An 11,230-nucleotide genomic window follows, 5' to 3' on the forward strand; every position below is an offset into this window, starting at 1 on the left:
GAAAATGTGGTATGTTACACAAGGGAATAATACTCAGCCACTAAAGACATGGACATCATGCATTTTGCAGGCAAATGGATGAAACTAGAAAATATCTTCCTGAGTGAGGTAACTCAGGGGTAACCTAAGCACAAAAGGACATGCATGGTATGTACTTCTAGGTAGGTATTAACCATAAAGTACAGGATAATCACCTAAAATCAACAGACCCAAAGAAGCCAAATAACAAGGAAGGCCCAAGGGATGATGGTTGACTCTTTCTCAGAAGGAGAAACAAAATAAATATTGGAGGGCAGTAGAAGTAGGGACCTGGATGGAAGAAGGGATGGGGAAAGGAGCAGGGTATGAGTGTTTGTGGGGAGAGAGAAGGGAGATCAGTTGGTAGGGACAGACAATCTCTAGGATGTAACAGAGACTTGAGAGGAGGAGTGGCCCCAGAGGATCTATGGAAGCAACTGTGCTTCTTAGCAGTGGGGGATATGGATCCTAAAGTAACCATTTCCTGTTGCCAGAAAGTATTCCCAATGGATGGATAAGAACAGCAACCCATCCACAATGCCTTTGACTCAAAATGTGGCCTGTCTATGAGATGCACGGGGACAGAGATAGAGCAGAGACTGAGGGAATGGCCAACCAATGACTGTCCCAAATGGAGACCCATCCCCTAGGGAAGAACCAATCCACATCACTATTAATGATATTCTTCTATGCTTGCAAACAACACCCTTGTATAACTTTCCTCTGAGAGACTCTACCCAGCAGTCAATGGAAAGAGAGGCAGAGACTCACACCCAAACATTACATGGAGTTTGGGGAGTCTTACAAAAGAGTTGGGAGCAATATTGAGAGACCAGAAGGGGACAGAGACACCACAGGAAGACTAACAGAGTCAACTAACCTGAACCCTTGAAGGTTACCAGAGACTGAATCACCAACCAAATAATGAACATGGGCTGGACCTAGGCCCCCTGCACATATGTAGCAAATGAGCAGGTTGGGCTTCATGTGGATCCCCAAACAACCAGAGCAGGGGTTGTCCCTGAGCCTGGGCCTGCTTGCCTATGGATTCTGCATGTCAGTAAATGGACAGCCTTGTCTGGCCTCTGTGGGATAGAATGTGCCTAGTCCTCCAGGACAGGCTTTGTTTGGTGTGGAGTGGCGTGGTGTGTGTGTGTGTGTGTGTGGGTGTGTGTGTGTGTGTGTGTGTGTGTGTGTGTGTGGTGTGTGAAGGGAGTTGACACCCAGAAGAAGGCTTCTCCTTTGAGAAGGGGAAGATGGAATGGGGGAAGGATTGCTTGATGGGGTGTTGGGAGGAGAAGAAGGAGCCGATATTGTGTTGTAAAGTGAATAAATAAATATATTTATTTTGAAAAAAATACATGAAATGAATATATAAAATAATTGGAAAAAGAAAATTAAATGAGAAGAGAAAACACTGAAATAAAAGGAATTCATTGCCATGAAAGAGAACTACGGAAGATACCTGGAGGAAACATACTCAAGAAAACGACAAAGATGCACATGAGGACACAACAAAGGATAGGCCTCACTAAGGACTAGGGGATCAACACAAGATTAGGAAAGTGACAAACACTGTCAAGAATTAACGCAAGCCTGTCAACCGTAACTCTGCATGAACAATGGCCTTACATCTTTAACTAAGCACATTGGGTTAGCACATTGGGTGAAAGAACAGGGATCCGATCCTGCTTCTGTCTCTCCCTCTGCCTTTTCTCTATCCTGTCAGCATCCTTGCCTGCTCAGTCACTCACTCCAGATGTCCCACTTAATCTTGGCTTCATAGCTATGCACCCAGGTGATATTGTTCATAGATCTCTGCAACTGATAGCTAAAATAAAAACTCTCTAATTTCTATCATTGCCTCAAGTATTCCATCATGGCAGTTAAGGGTTGTTAATACAGCAGCTTTTGTAGATAGACGAAAAGAATAATGGAAGTAAAAGACAAGGGTTTTCTGTTAAAAAAGAATATTCCAATTGTAGTGCTTTACCCATCACTACTCAAAATTAAAACATCTGTAGATCAAGAAAATGGAGTAGAGCCAAAGATACAAGGTGGTGATAGGTTTTGGGCAAATCAAGCCATGAGTTAAGATTCTAGAACCTCATAAACTTGCTTGATAACCTTTTAAAAGATAAGCATTATTAGATGTGTTATTGCATTGGTGAGGCAGTTCCGGTGTAAAATGTGTTAACCACATGCATACTAATACATGGTAATATAAATGAGTTAAGAGATCTGTCACAGAGCAAAATGAAAAAGTATTAGTTAAGATTTTTTTCCATTCAGTGCAAACCATTTACAGTTTCTGGACTATCTAGCTACATATAAAAATGTTGAATTACCTGATATCTTACTATGAGGCCAAATTATGTTGACTTATTTCTCACAGAAACAAACAAACAAAAAACCACATGAATGTCTTCTTTACCACACTGTCATTCTGGGTACCCAAGAACCCCTTCTTTCTACAGTTGTCCCACTCTTTATTTAGCCTATTTAGTATCAGTATAGCAGAGAATGCTAGAAGCCCAAGAGTTGATAGAATCTGTTGCAAAGCTAAAGAAGCTACAGTAACTGCCATACTCCTTTCACATGTGAACAAAGAGAGAAGTCAGCCAGACTCGGAGCCTCACAACCATCATGGTACAACAAGGGAGCCAGAGAGAAAAAAGAATATCTACTTGTCTAAAGCCAGGGGAAGATACACTGTGAGTTCCAAAACACGTGCAACAGAGAAAAACCTATCTCAGAAAGGAGAGAAAATATACAGAGGTAGCAGAATATGGGCAGGAGAACAGCAAAACAGGCTGACAGAGGGAGCACATGCAGCCAGACTTAGCTTCGTCCCCTCTGTTCTATGCTTATAAAGGCTGAACCCACTTTACATCCATCTGCCTGATGAGATGAAGTTCTCTGCTTCTGGAAGTTCACAGTGATAACATCCACTAGGATAAGAATGGTGGGACAGGCCCATCCTGGATTAAAGTCTACAGAGGAAGAATGAACAGCAGAGATCAGATATGTGAGTCCACACTGGGCAGAACATCTGGAGGAAAGACTGCTGGGCAAGGAACCTTAAGAGAAGAGCCTTGGAATTCACCATCTCCTACTTGGTACATTGAGTTCTCTCAGTCACATCTCTGATAGCCTTCTTCCATTAATATTTCCCGATGGCATTTCTGCTCAGATGGAAAGGTATTCTGGTACTCAGAAGCCCAGGAACCACACAGTTCTGAGGGGAAGTCTCCTCAGAAGAGACATTGCAGCCCTAAGGGAGGATATCCCAGGCAGAGCTGTAGTGCTACAGTGTAATGATTCAGCTTCACTTCTTCAGCCTTGCTGCTCCCAGGGAAGGGTATCACGAGCTGAGCTGAGGAGCTCAGGAGCCTCAAATCTACTTCACTCCTGAGCTTCTTCCCTTCTTTGTTGTTCTTACGATGAGAGAATTACACCAGGCAGTAAATCTTATAAAAAGATTTATTGGGAGGGACTAATCCAGGGTGAAAGACTGGGCAGAATGCATCCTCTTTAATAAGGCTTGGGGCAGCTACCAAAGGTGACTTGGGATTGGTGTTTGTTTTTTTAAGATTTTAACCTAAATTTAGCATAATCTAGGAAGGATTCTACTGAGGGCCTGGAGATAACAGTTACAGAGGCCAAAAACATTGTTGATGTGGAGGTATGTATGTGTATGGGGTGGGAGGGAAATGTTTACTCATGCTTCAAATGGTTTACACAGATCAACTCTGATGTAAATTCTTAGGTAAAACAAAACAACTTTCTAAAAATGAACTGGGAACTTAATACTGAGGGGACAGATTCCTGGTCCAGTCCCTGGCTGGCAATACCAGATCACGTACAGCTCCTTGCCTTGGAAGAATGGCTAGTTTTGACATTTGCCAGGAGCAAGTGTCTAGTTTTGACATTGTTGCCATAGAGATGGCACCACTGGCCCTCACACACTGGCTAGAGTCAGATGCTACTCCCTTTCCTTGAGTTTTCTGTCAGCAGCATCTGCAACTGAAGCTTCAGACAACACTGCCTCCTCTGCACCACGAAAGCTGTCAAATCAGTGGCCCCTTCTGCTTTAAGGTATTGCCACAAGCGCTGTCAAAATGGCGGCACCTGTCAAAATAGCAATATACCTCCTCAGCCTGCTGCTACCATGAGGTACCACCACAGGAGCTGCCCAGGGTGGTGACATATCCTTTTCTGCCTCAGCCTATGGGCCTTTGTAAAATACTACCATAGGAGCTGTCCACTGTGTCCTCTCCAGCTTCTTGAGCAGTTCAGCAGTGATGGAACTTGGGGCCAGGAAGGTCTTCCCATCACAAGCTTTGGGCCCAACGCAGGGAAAGTGGGTAAATAAAAGCCACCAATCCATGAGCTTCTCACAAAACCCACTAATCTCTGAGCTCCCCAAGCTCAGGACTTGAAACCCTAACAGTACTCACTCTGTAAATCTCTGCTCTGAAAAGCTCTTCCCCCTTAGAAATACTGTGCCAGCCCTGCCACTTGTTCAACTCCCTGCTGTACACTTCTAGGAACTAATCCTGGATTTATCTCTCCATAACCTGGACTCTTTCAATAGATTTCTTTTACGAGATTTGGTGCATGGGAGCTGCAATGCCTTTGGTGAGGAGGCTTTCTCTTGGAATTGTGTAGTCTGGGGCTCCAGTGTGCTAAAATAATTTTTAAAATGTTTTTCCTTCCTAGCCCTGCTCTCAGAATGGCAACTCTAAGATTAATTTGCTATTATTCAATGCCTATGTCATAAGCTTTGGCTCATTCCCTGACAAGCTAGTAACTTATTCAACCCATTTAACTAGTCTATGTCAACTACTTGGTTAGTTACCTCTCTTCAGTCCTGGCTATCTTCTTTCTTCTCATATCCTCAGTGTCTCTCTGAGTTCTACTACCTCCTGGTTTGTTTCTGTCCCCTTATCTTTCTCCCATCTTGACTCCTGTCTCTTCCCCTGGGGCTCTCTTCAAGTCTCTCTATCTCATACTATTTCCCAGAATCCCTTCTCTTCCTGCCAGTGTCCTACCTTCTATTCCCTGCCTCAGGTCATTGGCTATTGGCTTTTTTGTTGACAAGTCATGTTCATAAGAGATTATATCTACATTTCCCCTTCTTTGTGCAACAAAGACTCTTTCTCTTATATAAGCATTATGTACAGTATTAATAATTATGAAAACTATCAGGTAAAAATGACATTCACAATGACTAGTTCATTTGTATTTGGTAACTTTGGAGAATAAACTCCACTATCTATCCTATTTTAGCGAGTTAGAATTCTGTATTAAATCATTTTCTATCATAACTTTCGTAGACCTTAAAACATTTTTCTAAATCTTAACTATTTAAGCTTAATTGTGAGACTATCTAGTCTTCATCTCCATCAGAGACCTGAGAAGGAATAATTATTATTTGAGTACGCAGGGAGTACAGAACAAGCAGCTTCTAAAACCATTGAAATGACAGGTTTTAGGCTGCCTAGACAGTCTCTCTAATATTAGAGTATCCATCTTCGGCCTTCTGGCCCTGTGAATGACAGACAATATTTTCGTGAAGCAGGAATCATAATGGACTTGCCTACAATGTCCTGGCAAAACTCTGCAGTCAACTTCCCTGCATTTTGTTTGTGTTGGACATTATTTTGTCTGCAATTGAGGCAAGGACATTTTTTTTCAGTGGCTTGTTTGCCTCTATGAAGAAACTCCATAATTAATGAGATTCTTTGATGTTCATCATCTTCGTTAGAGTAGAATGAAGGTCCTGCCAGGAGCAGACTTGTCTCCTTGTCAAAAAGATCTTTTAATAATAAAACATCTTTAAATGTCATATTCTGAAGATCTCTGAGGTTTTGAAGTCCATCTATCTATCTATCTATCTATCTATCTATCTATCTATCTATCTATCTATCTATCTTTTTGTAGTGTATCTGAGTTATTTCTAGCTATTTACTATCTGTTCAATTTTGAAAAAAATCTCTGTAATAAACTACATTAGTATCTAACATGACAATGAATTTTATTATTAACTTGCATTTCATACTTATCCTAAACTGTTTGTAATGGCACATTTCAAACAGACTAGAATTTAACATTGCATTTTTACAAACTTTATAGGTACAATATCTTAAATAGAGTTGATATTTAGTATACTGCAACCAAATATAATCTTAATTTTACACCAATTTACAAAGATCTATACCAATATGAGATTTTTGGCTTATCAATACTCTTTGATCTAAGAGTAGGTTCAATTAACTACCATTTTCTATTATTCTTATAGCCCCCATTTTTCTTTACATTCCTTCTCCTCATTTGTCTTTCTAACACTAGATAGAAGAGAAAGAAGGATAGAGGAAAGAAAAATAGAGAAATCCCTGAGTCTAACCTAATTTTGTTTCTTCTCTGATTCAAGACCATAACCACACCCCTAAATGATGACAAACATTTATTGTCTATAGAATGACCAAAACAATCCACCTTACCTCTTTGGAATGGGTCATAGTTCCCTTTGAATTTCTTCCTATTAATTTTGGGTGTCATTTATCTTTTGGGAGTGCCCAAGATTTTGGATAATGGTCAAGTCTTAAGAAAGCTAGCTGTAACAGTTATTGTCCAGTCTCTGCACACTGAGAAAGAAGGGGGAACAAAATCTCACAGAAGGAAATACAGGGTCAAAGAGTGGAACAAAGACTGAAGGAAAGGCTATCCAGAGACTGTCCCACTTGGGGATCCATCCCATATGCAGCTACCAAACCCAGTCACTATTGTGATGCCAAGAAGTGCTTGCTGACAGGAGCCTGATATGGATGACTTCTGAGAGGCTCTGCCAGAGCCTTATTGATACAGATGAGGATGCTTGCAGCTAACCATCAGACTGAGCATGGGCACCCCAATGAAGGAGTTAAAGAAAGGATTGTAGGAGCTGAAGGGATTTGCAACCCCATAGGAAGAATGACATCAACCAACCAGACTTCTCAGAGATCCAAGGGACTAAACCACTGACCAAAGAATACACATAGCTTCTGTCGAATATGTAGCACAGGATGGTATTGCCTGGTATCAATAGGAGGAGAAACCCTTGGTCCTGTGAAGGCTTCTTTCTCCAGTGTAGGAGAATTCTAGAGTGTTTAGGTGGGAGTGGGTGGGTGGGAGGGGGAGCATCCTAATAGAAGCAGGGGTAGGGGGTATGGAAGAGTTGGAACAGGGAAAGGGGATAACATTTAAAATGTAAATACATAAAATATCAAAAAGGGACATTCTCATTCTCATCCAGTTGGTAAAATGTTTGTCTAGCACCCACAAAGCCCCAAATTCTGCTCAATCACCCATGAAAACAGGCATTGTCGTGCACACCCATAGTCCCAGCATTTCAGATATTCAAGGTCCTCAAATGCATAATCGATTGTCATAGTGAAGGTAATTTTACAATCTCAAATCTTCAAACTTGAAGCCTGGCATGGCTTTTGACTCTTCTGCTATCTTATGTAGAGCTTTGTTGGTGGTCAAGAATTGTTAACCAGTTTGGGCACATAAGATTTTGACAGTGCATCATGAAAGGGTTTCTGACAACAGTGGGAAAGGTCAGCTGGAGTCCTTCAGAACTTGAGTTACACCAAAGCATTTACTTTTCTGCTGAGAAAACGGCTACTTTGCTGATGGGACTGCTTTCAAGCATCACAGGTGTGGCTCCTGTTTATTTAGTACTTGTGTTAGTCTCAAACCCTGGAAAAGTGGTTAAATGAAGTGCCTGTTCAACATATCCAAGTGGTCCTGGCCATCAGATTCTCCCGGCATCTCTCAGTCCCTACCTGTTAAAGTGTATGGCTGACATACCCCAACCTCTACTCTAAACATCTCTAGTGCAAGGTCTGGGATATTCTTCCCTCAGATGCTCTTCCATAGATAGCCTAACCATTTTGGTTACCTGGCCCTTTTCATCTCCTGTCCTTTTTATATGACTCTCCCATTTCCTCTCTTACATCCTCTTACATGGCCCAGTTTGTGGTCATGAACGCTGATCTGGACACTCCCAGAGGTCTTTGCCTCCGGTTATGTTCTCTCTTTTATCTCCTCCACCTTTAGTAGGAGGAGTCATGTCCTTTCATTTTTCTCATTTTCTTTTTAATTTTTTATTCTTTACATACATTATATCTGGACTACACGTTCCCTTACCTCCAATTTTCCCGTTACCTTTTCTACCTTTCCCCTCTCCTAGATCCACTCCTGTTCCATTTCTCTTCAACAACAATAACAACAAACAAAAAGAGAGCAGGCCTCACATGGATATCAATTGAACAATGGCATAACAATGTACAATAAAACTATTTACACTCATGTCAAATCTGGAAAAGGTAAAAGGAAAACTAAGAGGAAAGGTATCCCAACCACAGGCAAAAGAGTCAGTTACCCCCTACTCCTGCTGTTGGGGATGGTTCTCATAATAACACACAAGAATTCCAGTCATATTTGGTTTATTCTGGGTCTGTCAGCTGACTAACCTCTGGTTCCTGGCCATCCACACAGTGTGGGTAGCCATACATATGCAACCATCACATGCAGAATACCCATCTCAAGCCTAAAAATGGTCCATTGTCACTTCAGTCCCTATGAGCACCTATGAGCCCTGATTAGTTGATTCTATGGGTTGTGTTCTCATGGTATCTTTCACCCTTTTGGCTCCTAAAATCCTTCCTCCCCATTTTCTTCAGGGTTCCCCTGGCTTCACTTCCTGTTTGGCTGTGGGTCTTTGCATCCCGTTATCTCAGTTGCTGAACTATGTCTCTTTGATGACAACTGGGCTAGGCAGAGAATCATAAGGAATCATTTCTCTGAATTTTTTTCCAGTCATATTTGGTTCTACTCTGGGTCCCTGGACTGATTAGCTGCTGGTTTCTGAGATCCATACAATGTCAGGTGTGGATTCCTTCTCTTAACTTGGGTCACAAGTTGGACCAGTCATTGGTTGGCCACTCTCAAAAGTTTGGTGCCTCTATTACCCCAGCACAGGCAAGACAAATGTCAGTTGAAGGTTTTGTGGTTGTGTTGATGTTCATAGTACCACTGATGGTAGCCTTCCCTGATTACAGAAGATGGGCAGTTTCAGCTCCATATCCCCCATTATTGAGATTTTGTATGGTCATAGATTCCAGAAAATTTCTACTGCACTAGGGTTCTACGTAACCCTCTAAATGCCTCAGCATTCCAGTTGCCTTCCCATTATTCTCTCACCCCTTTCCCCCGCTTTAACTTTCCTGTTCCCATTCCCATGTGCCCACAGTCTGCTTTCCCTGGAAGATCAATGGTAAGCAAGACTAGGGAATCCTTTGGGTATATGCCCCATAGTGATATACCCTGGCCTTGAGATAGATCAATTTCCAGTTTTCTGAGGTACCTCCATATTGATTTCCATAGTGACTGTATAAGGTTGAACTCCTACCAGCAATGGAAGAATGTTCACCTTGATCCACATCTTTTCCTGCATGATCTGTCACTTGCATTATTGATTTTAGCCATTTTGATAGGTGGAAGATGGAATCCCAAAGTAATTTTGACTTGCATTTCCCTGATGGTTAAGGATTATGGACATTTCTTTTTAGTGCTTCTCAGCCATTAGCAATTATCATTATCAAGAGTTCTCTGTTTAAATCTGTATCCTACTTTTATTGGGTTATCTGGCTTGTTGGTGTCTAATTGCTTGAGTTCTTTATATATTTTGGATATTACTCCTCTATTGAATGTAGGGATGGTAAAGGACATTTTTCCATTCTGAAGGCTGCCTTTTTGTTTGCAAATATTTTATTTACTTTTGCATCAGTGTTCATAAGGGAAATCAGCCTGAAATTCTCTTCACTGAGTCTTTGTGTGTTTTAGGTATCAAGGTGATTGTGGCATCATAGAATGAGTTTGGCTTCTGTTTCTATTTTGTAGAATAGTTTGAGGAGTATTAGTCTTAGCTCTTATTCAAAAGTCTGGTAGAAATCTGCACTATAACCATCTGGCCCAGAGAGTTTTTTGGTTGGTAGAGTTTTTTTCTTACAATATTTCACCACATATATTTCTTCTTGTGTATTCTTAGCTGAGAATGCCATACAAATTGGTCACTGATAATGCAGCAACTTAGTTATTCTCTGATCAAAGGAAGGAACAAATCAGTATGCTCTCACTTCTACTAACTTCCGACCGGTTTACAGCAGTTAAAGTATTTTTGCTTCTGTGTATGAAGGTTTAAAAAATCTTTCTTTTTCATAAAATACAAGAACAACTAATTTTACAATCAAGTAAAAGTAAAAACTGGGATTCTTTTAAATTAGTCCAAAGTGGCATTTAGGGACTTAGTTGTAGGCTGCTGTGTTGACACCATGACAAACCAAAGTGTAGGGTTGGGTCTGGTTTTGTTTCGATTTTCTTTTCAGTATCCAATGCTCACGGATTAAGTTCTGGAGATGTTCCAATTGTAAGGCAGGGATCTGTTTGGATTCCACCATGGGTGTACTCCGTGGGTCGAATGCTCGAGGGTGAGGCATGTTTTGCTGGATCCATGTCGATGACCTAAGTAGTCATCAAGGTCAAAATATTCGTCATCTCCTCCTTGGTATTCCATTCCCTGGAAATCTATTAGGTACCGCAAGATACCTCCAATTCCACCAAATGTATGTGACAATTTCCAGTCTAGCTCCAAATTTTTTATAGTTGTTAGCAAACCATTCCAAGAGGGGCCTGCCCTTTATCAGTTCATGTTCCTGTCCAGTCTTTGTCTGTGAAGTGAGATTTATTCTTTGTTCTGGAGTTAAATAGAGAAATTTCTCCCTTGGCAATGAAGCATGTATCTCATTATATCCAGATTTTCCTAGACCGTTAGAATCTCTACAGCTCCCATTTCTAAAGCCTTTAGTGTACCTTCAACTCCAAACAGTACTTGCCTGTGTCCTGGCTAATTTCATCAAAGTATCGCTCTATTAATTTCTTCTCTTAAATGAACTTCACGTTGGAGAGAACTTCAGTAGACAATTCAATAGCTTGGTTGAATCCATTTTCACCATCATGGGCTATATCAACTAATTTTAAAACTTTAGATTGCAACCTCTGGTCAAACATGTCAGATTGACTTAGTTCAGTTTTAAAGTCAGCTGTTCCAGCTAAAACCAAACCAGCCACATTCACTTTGTCTCCAGAAATAAACAGCTGCACA

At 41.1% G+C, this 11,230-nt stretch overlaps 1 pseudogene; it reads right to left on the minus strand.

Annotated features, from left to right (window-relative positions):
• Positions 1 to 10,471: 10,471 nt before the first annotated feature.
• LOC116893341 overlaps positions 10,472 to 11,230 on the minus strand; it is a 12,034-nt pseudogene continuing 11,275 nt past the window's right edge.

The sequence above is a fragment of the Rattus rattus genome, chromosome 2 (genome assembly GCF_011064425.1).
Source record: "Rattus rattus isolate New Zealand chromosome 2, Rrattus_CSIRO_v1, whole genome shotgun sequence".
NCBI lineage: Eukaryota > Metazoa > Chordata > Mammalia > Rodentia > Muridae > Rattus > Rattus rattus.